We start from the raw sequence: 16,533 nt of genomic DNA, 5'->3' as shown, positions 1-16,533 counted from the left end.
AACAATTAAGTCCCGGACGAGGGGAGCTTTGTGTACAACAGACCTGGCATTTAGCGACAACAGCCTGAGACCAGGGTCCTGACTACTCGCGCCATCTGGTCTTGGAGTGGGACTCATAGGGCCGGAAGGAGGGATCTCTGTGATGTAGCGAACCCTCCTTCCCCGGTAATGGCTAGCCCTAAAGTCCCCGCCATGTCTGCCCCTCCCTGTAATGACCGTAATGCTCCGACCCACTCCCGTAGCAGTAGTCCCCCCCAACCACCCCACTGACCCCCGCCTTCCCCGGCAGGCCCTCCGAGTCAAACATTCTCATTTATCCACCCTAGCAGTTCCCACGTAATATTTAAAAAACATATAAAAATACAATAGTAACAGAATAATAAAAGTGGGCCATTCATTCAATTCCAGCCAACTCCCATATACTCATCATACTATTTTAAAATTGCACAATTATAATGTGTAGTAATGTGGAAAGGGTGGAGGGAGCGGTGATCCGCTCCTCTCCCTTCTTATGTCCTGGGGAGACGTCCTTGGCCACCAAGTCAAAAGTGCATGATATATAAGGTGGCCGTATACAAGCAGGATTGGTTATAAAAATCCAAAATTCATGGGCGGCAACCATGCAGTCTTACCCTTCCAATGAAGGTTAGCGGGCTGTATATTTAAAAGTCTCTTTCCTGAGGATGGATAAGGGCCCCAATCTAGGGGGCCAAAGTTCGAGGCTGACTTGTGCCACTCTAGCAGATGGGGGGGGAAGTACTGGTGTTTTCGGAGCTCAGTCCTCGCCACTGCAGCCGCCATCCTCTATTGCTCCCACGCCAGCTCAGCCACAGTCCTACTCCTCCTAATGGTTAAGCAAGGCCCAGGAGCAAAGTCCGGAGGAGGCTACAATGACGCAGGGCTCAGTTCAAGGATCATCCTCTTCCCTGCCCGAGTAAGCACACCAGTCAGCCTAGGACGGCCAGATCTTTCCTAGGGGCCGCAGGAGCAGGCAGCAGATAGTAGATAGTGGGATAGGTAACAGATAGCGAGGTGAGCAGAGATAGATCCGAGGGGGGGGGGCGTCTGGGGCGGCAGCGAACACAACCATTCAGTCCGTCGCTCCGCGGTCTCAATGCAGCCTCCGACAACCCCCTTTCTTTAAGATGAAAAGTTAGGTTGAGAATTCCCCTCCCACAGTTGAAAGACTGTGGGAGGGGAAAGACTTTGCTGGAGAGGAATTCACTGTAAATTAAATAAAAGGGGTTTATCAGGACGAGGACTCGCTTCGTGCTACTGGGGAAGCCTAAATCAGAACACTATCTTTGATTAGCCTTGGGTGATTCTTGGCTTTGTGTCTCCTGAGATTGACATTCCACAGGTTCTGCTGGAGTCTCCTCCTCAACGTCCATGGTATCATTTCTCTCACCATTTTTGTAAAGGAAGCAGTCATATCAATTCATCTCCCCAATGGATATTTTCCATTTCTCTGGAAAGGATCACAAGATGCTTATTTTTGCAATGAATTCTAATGCTGTTTGGGTGGCTTCTACAGAACTTCTCAGATGTTAGTTGGTGCAAAAAATAAGGGTGTCCCATTATTCATGCAGCTGACAGTTGGTGGTGTTGTCCTTCCAAATAGAAAGGGAATATGTTGCCTAAACAAAAACATAGCTGTTTTCTTTCGCTTCATTCAAGCATTTCATGGATTTCAGGAGGAGAGTTCATCAACAGATGGATTCCTGAAATATATATATATATAATGCATTCTTTGGAAATGTTCCTCTTTCTAGTTCCAAGTTCCTGAATCTGGGAATTACCAAGAGAAATACAAACTATTTTTGGAGAAATAGATGCAGTTACTCAGAGTTGCTTCAAACTGCAAGATAGGCAGCAAATTTGATAATAATAATCCATTGGTCAATTGCAAAAATAGTTTTACTTAGAACACCTTACATCAGGGGTGTTGTGGCCTGCCAATGGCCAGTGGAGTTGGTGGCAGACTCGGCAGTGAGGAGGTTGGGAAGGAATATGGGCCAGACCTGGAGTCTGGGGAAGGCTCTGATGAGGGCTCTGTGTCAGAGGCAGAGATGGGGCCAGGGTCATCCAACAGTTATCAACTACCTTCGGAGTTGGATATAAGTGGGGCAAAAGAGTAGCTGGAGCCTGTTCCTGATGCGTGCATGCACAGAGCTGTCAGGAGAAGGAAACAATTAAAGAATAGGGGTCAACTCAGGAGTAAAGGCACAAGTGAACGCTGGATAGCCCCTCCCAGAGGGAATAAATGGGAGCAAAAGTGGAGTGGTGTTTGCAGGAGACAATTAGTTCATTTATTAGTGTGAAGATTTGCTTATTTGAGTTATGCCTCAAAGAGACTCCTTGCCAGGTATTTCATTCTACAGCATTGCACCTGGAAGCTATCGGCTTGGCAACTATCCAAGGACTGATAAGGTCTGTTCTTGCAATTCACCCTTGAAAGACGTTATTGCTGGGACTTTTCTGTATGTGAATGCTAGAAATTCACATTAGTCAAATAAAAAGGGGGGTTTTAGGGCAAGGATTCTGTTTCATGATTTTATGAAGCCTAAGTCAGAACAAGGGGTCCCCAATCACTGGTTCATGGACCAGTACTGGGCTGCAGCATGCCAACAGCTGGACCATGCAAACAAGTGAAGCCCCATCCATGGGATGCAGGCAGCATGTGAAAACATGCCCCCTCCAGTCTGTGGAAAAACCTGTCTTCATGGAAATGGCCACTGGTGCCCAAGAAACTGGGGACCACTTATTTGCCTCTTGTTCTCAACTCTGAAGTGAACCTGGCTGGAGCCATTTTGGAGGCTTTAGGGTTGCCACAGTGCAAAGAAGGTATAGGGGGGGGAACATAGTTACTATAGAGAGGGATTCATAGCCAAAACAAAATAGTTTCCTGTGGGAACCAAGGACATTCCAACAGGTGAATGGAGAGAGGAGGAGCACACTATTGAGGCAACCAGCCAGCACTTTGATTGGACAATGTTTGGGGAAAGGATGAGTTTTCACTTTTTAATCAGGTGAAAACCGTGGGAACTTTCAAAGTCAGTTTTCACCAGCTTGCGCCAATACGATATCTCCCATAAAATTGTTTTTGAGAAACTTGTCTGCCTCAGCGATCTGCTTTCTATTACTTGGAACTCTGACACTTGTAACAACATCTATAACACCATCAAGGATCAACATGTGCATATCCCAGGTCCATGAGAAGGACTCAAAAGGTGGATAAAAATGCCAAATTTGCTCTGAACATTTGGCTGGTTATGCAACGACCCATCATAAGGCACTGTTACATTTGCAACATCAAAACTGACCAGCAGTGTTATTGTGGATATAAACTACAATGAAACAAGCAAAAGAAATTCATATCAGGCGTAGTTAATGACATTAAATGGTCAAGTTGCACAATATTTTTTTAATAACAGTCCAGCAGCAAAAAAGAACAATGCCACAAAAAAGAGGTGATCAGACTATTTTCCAAAGCATCTGAAGGGAGGATAAGAAACAATAAATGCTGTTGGACATGCAACAATGGATTGTCAAGGAGAGGAGCAACCTAAAACTAAGGGGAAAAATACTGACAGTGAGGACAATTAACCAGTGGAACAGTTTGCCTTCAGAAGTTGTGGGTGCTTCATCACTGGAAGCTTTTAAGAAGAGACTGAACAGCCATTTTCTGAAATGGTACAGGTTCTCCTGTTTGAACAGTGGGTTGGTCTAAAAGACTTAGAAAATCTCCAAGGTCTTTCCAACTCTGTTATTCTGAAATCTTCATTTGCTAACATAATAACTGGTGTTCAAACATGCTTCTCTGGGTAAAAAATCAGGCTTAGCAAATATCACAGCTCTTGTTTTGAGGATAATATCTCAGATAATCTCTTGGTAGAACAGAGATTTATGAGAACATAAGATTTGGGAAAGAGTTGAGACTTCCTAAAGTTAGAGTGGTATGGATTTTGATCTCTCTCTCTCTCTCTTTCTCTCTCTTTCTCTCTTTTAATTTTACTTGTCAGGATGGGACAACTCACCACGGCCAACTTGGCATGACCAACTCAACCACAGCCGACTCGCTACAGGACAATTCAACATGGCCAATTCACCATGGGACAACTCAATTCAACAATTCAATTTAATGCACCTAGAGAGGCGTGACTGAGAAACATCTCCAGTTGGGACCATGTGATGGACATGTGGGAGCAGGGGAAGGGACTTTGATTTTCCTTTGCGTGGGGAAAACCTGGAAACTTTCAGATTCGGATTTTCCCAGATGTGTCAATATGGCATCTCTAATAAAATGGAACTTTGAGGAAAATATCTGCCTGAGTTTTACTTCTGTTGGCGGTGTTACTTGGAATCCTGACACCTTTTTTATTTCAATTATTAGACTCGTTTTAAGTATCATATTTTCTCTTTTTAATGTAAGATGTTCTGGACTAGGGAAAAACAAAACAAATTCTCCAGATGTTTCACAGTTCACCTTCTTGTCGTCAACAACACTGAGCTCGAACAAGGGGAGGGGGATGCTATTAGAGCAGGATGACACTTTCTTTTACAGACTTTTTTTTCTCAGATAAAGAGAACAGAAAATGATGAAATCAAGGAATTCAACTCTGTGGCCCATGAGACTCTCTTTACTCAACTGGGACATATTTTTGACCTTGAGGCATGAACGTAGGGACTCCACTTATCAAAGCCCCAGTGAAATTGGATCTTGGCTTCAAATAATGAATTTTGCCAGGTCGCCAAGTTGTAATTCATATGTCACAGCTCTGCCAGTTACCTTGCTTTCCAAAGCTACCTAATCGCTTTTTTGAATCTTTCTCCACCTTGGGGGCTAGGAACAGGAGGGAAGGGAGGGAGTGAAAAAACGGCCATTTGCAGTTGAGCATACAATGTTATCACAACATACCATAGTTTTCAGAGTATAAGATGCATCTTTCTCCCCCTAAAAAAGAGGGTGAAAATCTGGGTGCATCTTATACACTGAATACAGCATTTTTGGCCTACCAAAACCCCGCCCCCTTTGCAAAAATGTATGTGCATAGCCTTTAGAAGGCTTCCCGGATGCTCCTGGGGGCTGGGGCGAGCAAAAATAAACAAAAAATGAAGCAGAGGGTTTGGAAAACCTGCAGAGTGCAAAAACCTTTTTTTAAATTTACCTCTTCAAAATCATGATGTGTTTTATAGTCCAAAAAATAGGGTACTCTCCAGTTCTATAAAATGGCCGTCATTGAAAGTAAACCCTTTCCCATTTGCAAATGATATGTTCTTTATTTGTTTGTTTGTTTGTCAAACATGTACAAGATAACAAGTATAGCAGGGGTGGGTTGCTAATCCCGTTCCAACTGGTTCGGTTGGAACGGGGCCGGCGGCGTCTTCGTGCACGTGTGCAGTTCACACATGCATCTTAGTGCCTGCGCGATGCTCCAGCTGCTCGCGGAGACTCGCGCAGGCGCTGTATGTGCCATCCAGCTGCTCGCGGAGAATCGCGCAGGCGCTGTACGTGCCATGCGCCTGCGTGGAAGCGCAGAAGCCTTCAAAGACCGGTAAGGAGCGCAGGCAGGCGGGTGGGCCCTTCGCCATTCCTGGAAGTTACTTACTTCTGGGTTCGCCAACCAACCGGTTCGCGGGGACCGCCGCGAACCGGTTGAAACCCACCCCTGAAGTATAGGTATGAACATAAAGATAAACAAAGGAAGTAAATACAGATAAAAGGTGACAATAAGGCAGGGACTGTATGCACACTGGTGTGCTTATGCATGCCCCCTTTACAGACCTCTTAAGAAGGGGGTGAGGTCTGTTTAACAGATTAACAGAGTTGGAAGCAGAGGTGGGTTCCTACCAGTTCGCACCTATTCGGTAGAACCGGTTCGTCAAATCTACCGAACCGGTTAGAAGCGGTTCCACCAGTGGACCCAGAAAGCAGGCCACACCTACAGAAGAGGTTCCAAAATTTTTTGAAACCCACCACTGGTCCTTGGATATGATTATTCTACACTATAATGCTCATATTTATAAAACTCAGTGCTCTGTGAAAGGTAAGGGTGACTACTGTGTTTGTGGTGCAATCAGAACATTGCGTGTGTTGAAGTTGTTTTAACGCAAACCAAAGATGCCTTTTAAAAAACAAGTTTACATCATATTCTTATGCATGCCAGTGCTGTGTGTGAGGTAATTTAAGGTGACTCTGACAAGTGTCGTCGGCATCTTCATATCCGGTCACATGGGCGGCAAGCCACTCCCACAAAAGAGGCCACACCCACAGAGTAGGTTCGAACAATTTTTGAAACCCACCACTGGTTGGAAGGGACCTTGAAGATCATCTAGTCCGACCCCCACACCCAAGCAGGAGACCCTACAACATTTCTGACAGATGGCAATCCAGTCTCTTCTTGAAGGCTTCCATTGATGAAGTTGACTTCCGTTGGGTTTGACAGAAGGTTTTCTCAGCTCACTCAGAGGCTCGCTCCTTTGTCTGCAAGGCATGGTTAAGTCTGCTGCAAATTTACCCCATTTGGCAAATATCATAATTCAGTGTATTAGGTGAACCCAGGAAATGGATTTGGTTAGTAATCCGGTCAAGAAGATTTTTGGAACTGACATGTGCCTGCTTTTCTGGGGAACTTCTCCTGGATCAAAAGCTGGATTAACTGGAGACAGAAAGGAGACAATAAACAAGGCAAATTCATAATATTCTGAGCAATGAACAGCTTCCCACATTTATATAGCACATCAAGTCATAATGAGACACTTTGAGATTGAAGCTGTGAGGGTTTGAGGCTGTAACAACGGAGTCGGGTAGAGCATTCCAGGCATTGACCACTCTGTTGCTGAAGTCGTATTTTTTGCATTCTAGTTTGGAGCGCTTTACCTTGAGTTTGTATGGATTGTTTGCCCGTGTATTATTGTGGTTGAAGCTGAAGAAGTCATTGAAGGCAAGACCTTGTAGCAGACAGTTTTGTGTACTATGCTTTAGATCGAACCACAGTCGGTGCAGTTCCAGATTGTCCAAGCCCAGAATTTCAAGCCTGGAGGCCTAGGGAATTCATTCCCCAACAAAGCAATTTCACGGGTCGTAGAAGTCACTCCCTCTAGTTGTTACTGGGTTCTGTGGAGATGGCCTTGACTTTGGCGAGGATGTGCTTGTTTTGACTGAGGTGCAAATTCCTCGATGCAGCTGTGAGCCTCGATTCCCCATCCCCCACTGCCTATGGCAACTCGGGAGCAGGTTAGGGAAGCTTTGTGTGTGGATACCTTACTTATTTACATACTGCCTCTTAAGTGGACTTTTTAGATATAGCACTAAAGGTAAAGGTTCCCCTCGCACATACGTACTAGTTGTTCCCAACTCTAGGGGGCGGTGCTCATCTCCGTTTCAAAGCCAAAGAGCCAGCGCTGTCTGAAGACATCTCCGTGATCACGTGGCCAGCATGATTAAACGCCAAAGGTGCACGGAACATTGTTACCTTCCCACCATGCTGGTTCCTATTTTTCTACTTGCATTTTTATATGCTTTCAAACTGCTAGGCTAGCAGAAGCTGGAACAAGTAATGGAAACTCACTCCGTTATGCAGCGCTGGGTATTCGAACCGCTGAACTGCCGGCCTTTCTGATCGACAAGCTCAGCATCTTAGCCACTGAGCCAGCGTGTCCCTTTTTAAATATAGCACTTTTTAGATATAGAATGCCTACATAAATCAACTACCTGAATAGGAAGGTGTTGGGATCTACTGGAAGCAATGACAAAAGAGCGGGTTTAGCTGGCCACAACTACCTGCATTTGTAACCAACAACTGAAGGCTAAGCAGTCAGAGGAATTGCAAGTCCACTTTATCCAGAAATCCCCCGCTTGTGCAGCCAAAATGCTGCAGGGAAATCATTTGCCATGTCTGAACTTACCACTGATGGAAGCAGCTTTGTAATGTTTGGTATCGTATCAACTGGAGTTTGGTTTTGTGAAGGACACCCGTGCTCCTCTTCAGTGAGTCAATCTCAACTAAAATAACACAGATAGTCTTTTAACTTCCTTACCAGGTACGCGCTAGCTACCATCCTTTTGGTTGCTCCCATCATCAGTCATCTCCATCCTCCATCTATTTTTCCTCGTTTCAGAAAGCATGCGCTACAACACTAAGAAATGCAGTCCTTTCAAAGGAACCTATTGGAGCTTCCTCCAAAGCACACCGAAGGCTCCATGCAGGGATTTCATTTCCACTGTTTCATGTCAGGCCATTATCTGCTGGAGCTAAATCAATGCAACAGGTAAAACAAATTGCAACTGCCTCCATTCTAATCCAATAATGCGGCAGAATTAATAGCCTTCTCTCAGCCCACCAGAGGGTTGCAGCTATTAAAACCTAAATTAAGGGTGTTCTGTTTTGCATGATGCACTGCAGAGCCTGCCAGGGGAAGCGGATCAATTGATTTTCAAACCAGTCTCTGCCTCTTGTTTCACTTTTTCACTGTTATTCAGGAAATTTTCCCTCCTTCTATTAACCTTTCTGACTTAATAACAGAACAACAGAGTTGGAAGGGATCTTGGAGGTCTTGTAGTCCAATTCCCTGCTTAGGCAGGAAACCCTACACCACTTCAGACAAATGATTGTGCAACATCTTCTTAAAAACTTCCAGTGTTGGAGCATTAATAACTTCAGGAGGCAAGTTGTTCCACTGTTTAATTGTTCTACATGTCAGGAAATTTTTCCTTAGTTCTAAGTTGCTTCTCTTTCTTGATTAGCTTCCACCCATTGCTTCTTGTCCTACCCTCAGGGGCTTTGGAGAATAGTTTGACTCCCTCTTCTTTGTGGCAACCCCTGAAATATTGGAACACTGCTATCACGTCTCCCCTAGACCTTCTTTTCATTAAACTACACATACCCAATTCCAGCAACTGTTCTTTATATGTTTTAGCCTCCAGCTCCCTAATCATCTTTGTTTCTCTTCTCTGCACTCTTTCCAGAGTCTTCTTTTTTACATCATGGCGACCAAAGCTGAATGCAGTATTCTAAATGAGAGCTTAACAAGACGTTATAAAGTGGTATCAACATTTGATCTTGATTCTATCCCTCTGTTAATGTAGCCTAGGACTGCCTTGGCTAATATTTGGTTCCCTTCTGGCCAAAACTATTTGTAGTTTACAGAAGGAAATGTGGAAGTCAGTTGTTGGGTACCATCAAATAGATAGTTCTGCCTGAGATATCTTGCCAATAAATGTGTGTGTGTGTGTGTGTGTGTGTGTGTGTGTGTGTTGTGTCACAACCCCTGGTATGCCCAAAGCGGCTCATCACAAGAGACCATCATGACAGAAAGCCATAATTTTTTACTGTTGCCTTTGTTTCATTTGTGTTGTATTTGTGCTGATAAATAAATAAAGGGAGACTAGCATAGATCTATTTCAAGCTATTTAGCTCTCATCAGCTAGCCATACCCTTACTGGAATTAGAACCTGTACTGTATTACATCTTAGGCAGATGTGTTAACCACTAAGCCACAAGGTTCTCCTCCTTTATCAGCTGAGCCAGGGAAATAGGTATGTATTTAGTGTCACAACCCCTGGTATGCCCAAATATGGGAGAAAGCATACTGCTTCCTTTCTCTGTCTATCGGCTCATCACAAGAGACCATCATGACAGAAAGCCATAATTTTTTACTGTTGCCTTTGTTACATTTGTGTTAGAGAGCCATATTTTTTTACTGTTGCCTTTGTTACATTTGTGTTGTATTTGTGCTGATAAATAAATAAAGGGAGACTAGTATAGATCTATTTCAAGCTATTTAGCTCTCATCAGCTAGCCACTATGGCTTAGTGGCTAATACAACTGCCTGATATGTAATACAGCCCAGGTTCGATTCCCAGTAAGGGTATGGCTAGCTGAGCACAAATACAACATATATATATCTTCCAATATCGAAGGAGCTGCCACAACGAAAGTGCTATTCTTCAAAGCACCTGAATATTTTAAATAAAGTTACCATGTATTTAAAGGGGTCAGACTAGTTTAAAATAAGGACTAGTGGGGACATGATAACTACTTTCCAATGTCTAAGAGAGTGCCACAAAAGAGAGGGGCCAACCTATTCTCCAAAAACACTAGAAGGCAGGACAAGAAGTAATGAGTGGAAACCAATGAAGGAGACATCCAACCCATAAATAAGGAGATATTTCCTGTCAGCACAATTCAATTAATCAGTAGGACAGCTTTCATTCAGAAGTTGTGGATGCTCCATCAATGAAGGTATTTAAAAAGAGATTGGCCAACCATTTGTGTAAAAAAAATAGGGTCTCTTGCTTGAGCAGGGGGTTGGACTAGAAGACTCCAAGGTCGCCTCCAATTCTGTATTTCAAGATCTCTTCCAATTCTGTATTTTCTGCAAAGTTTATTTTCAAAGAGGAATAGAATAGAATAGAATAGAATAGAATAGAATAGAATAGAATAGAATAGAATTCTTTATTAGCCAAGTGTGATTGGACACACAAAGAATTTGTCTTTGGTCCATATGCTCTCATTGTACATAAAAAGACAAGATGCATTTGTCAAGAATCATAAGGTACAACAATGTACTAAACTATGTAGCAGAATTGTCCACAGTTGGTCCAAGTTTCAAGAACCAGCTTGTCATCCCATCCAAGGGTTTAAGGTTCAAAAGTAGAATTGCATGCATGAAAACACATGAGGCAGATGTTATTTCCAGGAAAGAGAACAGAGGTAAAGTGAGTATTTTTTTTAAACAGGCTGAAGCCAGCTGTCACTAATCAGAATGTTTACTCTATTGCTTGGCAAGTCACCAAATAGATTTCCGCTGTTTGGCTCTACTTCCTACTCATTTGGAATGGACGCCTTATGTCATCCTCACCTGGCAGGTTGAGATGCTCACATGATGCTTATGGTTGATCAATCTCAGGTAATATCTGGTTTTATCCTTCCTGGGGCTGATATTGCACAAGTTCAGACTCAGCATCTGAGTCCAGATGCTGGGCCAACACAAGTTGCATTCTTTGTGATGTACGCAGGGAGGATTTAGTCGCCATCAAATAAAGATGCAATAGAAATATCAACTTTAACATATTCTAGGACAGGGGTCCCAAACCCCCAGTCTGGACTGGCACAGGTCCGTGGCATGTCAAAAGCCATGTCGCACAAAGCAAAGCTCCATCCATGGGATTCAGGCAGCACATGAAACCACACCCACTCCACTCCACAGAAAAATTGCTCTCCACGGAATCACGCCATGGTGCCCAAAAGGTTGGGGGGCACTTATCTCGATGCGGCTTTTTCGACGGGAGGAGGAATAGTCTTTTTTGCCAGGTGGAAAGCCTGCCCTATTTCAGAATCAGTACTGTAGAGTCAACGCTGCTTGAGAAGGAGCTTGTGAAGTTCTTCCAGATGATGGCACTCAGGTGGCATGACCCCCATTTCAGTTCTATCACTGTGTCACTGAGGTTCAGAGGTGGTATTCAGCCGGTTCAGACTGGTTTGGGTGAATGGGTAGCGCTGATGATCAGTTGGCCTTGCCCACCCGCTCCTGCCAGGGCCGGATTTAGATGAAAAGGGGCCCTAGGCTATTCCACTTATGAGGCCCTTTCACCTCCCATTTTTAAGTTTGTAAATTACATGAGAGACAATAAAATACATCATTACTGTGATATATATCAATATATATCAATATATATAGCTGGCCTCCCGACGGAGGGCGGCTCTGCTCTGCGGCAAAGGCAGCGAGGCCAGCCGCCTCCCCTGCTGCGCTCAGCTGCCCAGCTCGGTCCCCTCGCCCTCACCTGCCTGGCCGCTGGTGGGCTCCGCATCGACAGGGCAGCTACTGGGAGTGGCCGCGCCTCTCGCCCGACCGCCAGTGCTGGGAACGTGGGCAGGCTCCCCAACTGCCGCGGCGCTGGAACGATCTTAACCAATACATTTTTATGTTTATTAGTCATATGCGTAGAATTTCTCCTTATTTTCGGTTCAGTGTTTTAGTGTTCACTGTTTTTAGAATAGTGTAATTTTAATTTTGATAACAATTTGAATGTAGGCCCCTCTTGATCTTGAGGCCCTAGGCTGAAGCCTAGTTAGCCTATAGGAAAATTTGGCCCTGGCTCCTGCCCTATCCTATCCTTTATTTCCTGCATTCTAGCTCATCTCAATTGCATGGCACAGCTGATTTCCTCCCCTCACTGTTCTACTTACTGTTGCTGACTTGGAAGGTAAGCAGCTGAGCTTCTAAATACTCCATTTTCAGTGCTGCACACAAACGCTTTAGGCACACAAAGCATGCGCTCACCAAACTGGTTGTTAAACTGGCAGCATCCCACCACTGGTGAGATTGTGTGACTCTGACCTCTCCTTGGGCCAGGCCTTTTTGATTTTGAATAGGAAGTGCCATCTCAGCCTAGTGATTGACCCTTTAGAAATAGCATCATCTTGCTGCTTGTGCTTTGAGAGGCAATCTGCACTCCCATTGATGGGACTATCTTACTATCTTCTGCCTGCTGGTTCTTAGAATCCCATCATAACATCTTAGCAATAGCAATAGCACCTAGACTTATATACCGCTTCATAGGGCTTTCAGCCCTCTCTAAGCGGTTTACAGAGTCAGCATATTGCCCCCAACAACAATCTGGGTCCTCATTTTACCCACCTTGGAAGGATGGAAGGCTGAGTCAACCCTGAGCTGGTGAGATTTGAACAGCCAAACTGCAGGACTGCAGTCAGCTGAAGTAGCCTGCAGTGCTGCATTTAACCACTGCGCCACCTCGGCTCTTGCTGAGGTGGCTACTATTTCAAGTGAGAGAAAGACAATGAGAAGTCCCTGCTATACAACTAAGAAGTTGTTCTGAGCTAGGCTTCCCCAAATCACAAAGCAGACTCCTTGTCCTGACAAAACCCCTTTTTATTAAGTTACTGTGAATCCTCCTATCCAGCAACTCTTTCAAAGGTGAATTTACAGTCACAGATCTTATCTGGTTTGGAGAGCTGCCAGGCCAATATCTTTAAAACGCAATGTTGTAATTGGCAAGAAGTCAGGAACAGATTTTCACCCTAATGAATTGAACTAATAGTCTCCTGCAAACTCCACTCCCCTTTTGCTCCTATTTATTTCATATAGGGGCCATTCACCATCCACCTGTGGCTTTACTCCCAAGTCAACCCTTGTTCCTTAGCCGTTCCCTTCTCCTACAAGCTCTGCACAAGCACACATCAGGAACAGGCTCCAGCTGTTCTTCTGCCCCACTGATATCCAACTATGAAGGCAGCTAATAATTGTTGGATGGCCCTGGCCCATCTCTGTCTCTGATGCAGAGCCCTCATCAAAGCCTTCTCCAGACTCCAGGACTGGTCCATATTCTTCCCCAACCTCCTCACTGTCTGTGTCTGCCACCAACTCAGCTGGTCATTGGTAGGCCACAACAGAAGTGTTCAAGAATTTTCACTCAATTTTTAATAACCCATCTTCCTTTCCAGAGTTTCTCCTCAAAGTATTTCAGGAATCTCCCCCTCTTCCATCTTCATTTGGCCCAACTGAAATTTGCTATCTACAGTCTGGCAATTTCATTCTGAGCAGAACCTGGGCATGTACGAAGTGAAAAAGATCTTTGAACTTCATGGCTTCTTGCATGGAGTTGGCAGGTGGGACGAATGGAGGAACCAGAAAGAGAGATTTTTTTAAAAAAAAGTCCAAATGTGTCTGAAATGCTCCGAAATTGGGTGGATTCACATGCAAGGGAAATCAGGATAGGAGGTATGGATCGATCCTAAGCAATAACTACAGGAAAAGCTGAAACAATGCCAGAAAAAGTAGTAGTCGAAATGAGGAGCTGGAAAACAGCCAAGGAAAGAAGGTGGCAGTGGGTGGAGGAGGAAAAAAACCCAGTCAGAATGGCAGACAACTTATCCTGGTTTAGGAAATGAGTCTCAGCAGGGATCGGAAGCATTTAAATCAGTCTCTAGTTTTCTCCTCTTTTTTATTTCCTTTAAATGATGTGCTCAGTTCCTTCCAGCCTCCCTCCCCATCTGCATCCATAATTGAGTTTCATTTTTATCCTCTTAACTCACAAGGGTACAATGAAACGTCATTTTATGCCGAAGATGGTCCTTGGGAATATTTTTCCCAGTTTTCTGGCTTGTTTCTGTCCATCAAAGAGATTGATGATGTTTTGAAGAAAGCAAAGTCCACATTTTGGACAGAGAGGACTGCTGATTTTAAAGAGGGAGTCAAAGAGACCATCTATGTCAAAATTGAACAGCTTTCTCTCAGCAAAGGGGGAGGAATATGACCTCATTTATCTCCAGTCTACAACACAGTCCTTTAAGCAGTTCCAAGAAGGCTCCACACCCATTTGCACCACTCAGGTGACCCCCAAGGACACAGACAAACCTCCAGGTGGCCTCAAAAAAGATGCAAATGACCAGCGGTCTGCAAGGAGTATAAATCTTTCCATTCCCTACCATCCAGTCAAAGCTGAAGAAGCTTCTTGGCTGAGAAGCAAAATGTCTTCAAGGAAAAGCAAGGAAGTCCAGTTGCCTCTTGAAAAAAGCACCTTTGGGGTGGACTATATTTAATGCTGCATATTTTAATGGCGGAAACATTGGATTTTGCACAAAAATGGAAAAATAAAGAGACTCCCTCGGAACAAAAAATAATAAATAAGATACTGATGTGCGCAGAACTGACTCTAGAGCTCAAAGACAAGAGACGGAATATCACGAAATCTGGGACAAATTGTACCGATGGTTAGAAAGGAGGGGAAAAAGGCCGGGACAGAAAAACACAGAGACGTTAAGAATTGGAAAATATGGTATTAAGAAGGTGAGATAAGTAGTAATTGGATATGTATTTGTATGGTTAGTAATTATATAAAAGAAAGGATCAATGGACAGGTAATCTGACTGACTATACATACCTATGTAATGGATATAAAATGTAACCGTTGTAAGATCCAATCACCATATGGAAACTTTTATGCCAGAAATATCGCACTATGTCCAATGTTTTTAATGTTAATCTAATAAAAAAACTTTTTTTAAAAAAAAAGAAAGAAAAAAGCACCTTTGGGCACAACCATGACCTGGATGACTGAGAACCTCTACAGACTTTTAGCTATACAATTTGGAATGAACAACCTTCAAATGGTGGTGGCAGTAGGAACAGATTTCCAGAAAAATTGCAGACTCTAGGAACCATTTGCACTACTCATATGACCCTGAGGATACAGATAAATCTCCAAGTGGCTTCAATGATCCTCTAAAAGAATGCAAATGACCAGCTGTCTGCAAGGACATCCATTCCCCACCATCCAGTCAGAGCTGAAGGAGTATGTTGGATGAGAAGCAAAACATCTTCAAAGAAAGTCCAGGTGCCTCTTGAAAAAGCATCTTGGGGATAAAAGCCATGGGGATAGTTGGACAAAAACTGGTTTTCTGTCTTCTTAAGACCACCTGAAATGATCTCAGTCAATAGCAAGCAATTGCTGTAGTGTGTCCTGTAATTAATAAATGGGACCCCACCTTCAACAAGCATTAACATTTTAAGTTGAATCACTGCCTGTATCCTTAATGGCTTGTCATTATGCAGACCTAACAACCCTCTCTCTGCCTTTTCCCCCAGCTCCTGAAAGGCAGCAGTATCTATAAATGAACGAGTTGGAAGGTGCAGGAGAGTGAAAAACTCACATTGGAAACAGCTCCCTTCCCATCCCTTTATTGCTCTCACATTATTATCCACACAGCCAGTACCTCCTTTAATCAATTTAACATAATATGACCTATGAGTTAATCTTCCCTAATGAGAAGGCCACCTTCACTCCATTAAGGAATAGATATATCATCCACTTTCCATCTTCCAGATGAAGAAGGCAATTATGAAGGGAGCCTGGAAAGCTAACAGAAGAGAAAAGATGTGACTGGAAGAAGATGCTCAAAAGAAAGAAGAAAATGATATGCAAAGCGAAGTCTTAGGATGCGCAGAGGACATGCGAAGTCTCTTCCAAATTGACTTGACCAACTCAGGCTGAGCCAATGTGCAGACCAGGGCTTTAATAGCCTGTGGATTTCACGTTGCCCAAACATTTCACTGAAAATTGGCCCTATATATTTCCCAAACGTTGCATTAGAAAAGTACATAGAATTACAGATAAAATTATGACTGCTTTGTTGACTTAAATTTGGTTGCCACAGTATAAAACATATGTTGAGAGCCTAGAACAGGGGTGTCAAATTCACATTGTCACAGCGGCGTCACGGGACATATCAGGATTTCCCCCCCTTTCATTAAACCGGGGGTGGACATGGCCAGCATGTCCATGTCAGGGTTCCAAATATCATCCAAAATTAAATCAGAGTCCAAGGCAAAATATTCCTCAAAGTTCCAATTTATTAAGAGAGACACATTGGCACATCTGTGAAAACCCGAATCTGAAAGCTTCCCCGCTTTTCCCACCCAGTTGAAAGTTCATGATCTTGCCCCCACACCCACAAGTTCCAGTTCCGGTCAGGCTCAGAGGTGTAGAGAGCAAAAGATGACCTTGGATTC

Source organism: Thamnophis elegans, chromosome 15 (genome assembly GCF_009769535.1).
Source record: "Thamnophis elegans isolate rThaEle1 chromosome 15, rThaEle1.pri, whole genome shotgun sequence".
Taxonomy (NCBI): domain Eukaryota; kingdom Metazoa; phylum Chordata; class Lepidosauria; order Squamata; family Colubridae; genus Thamnophis; species Thamnophis elegans.
This window is presented reverse-complemented; position numbering follows the sequence as displayed.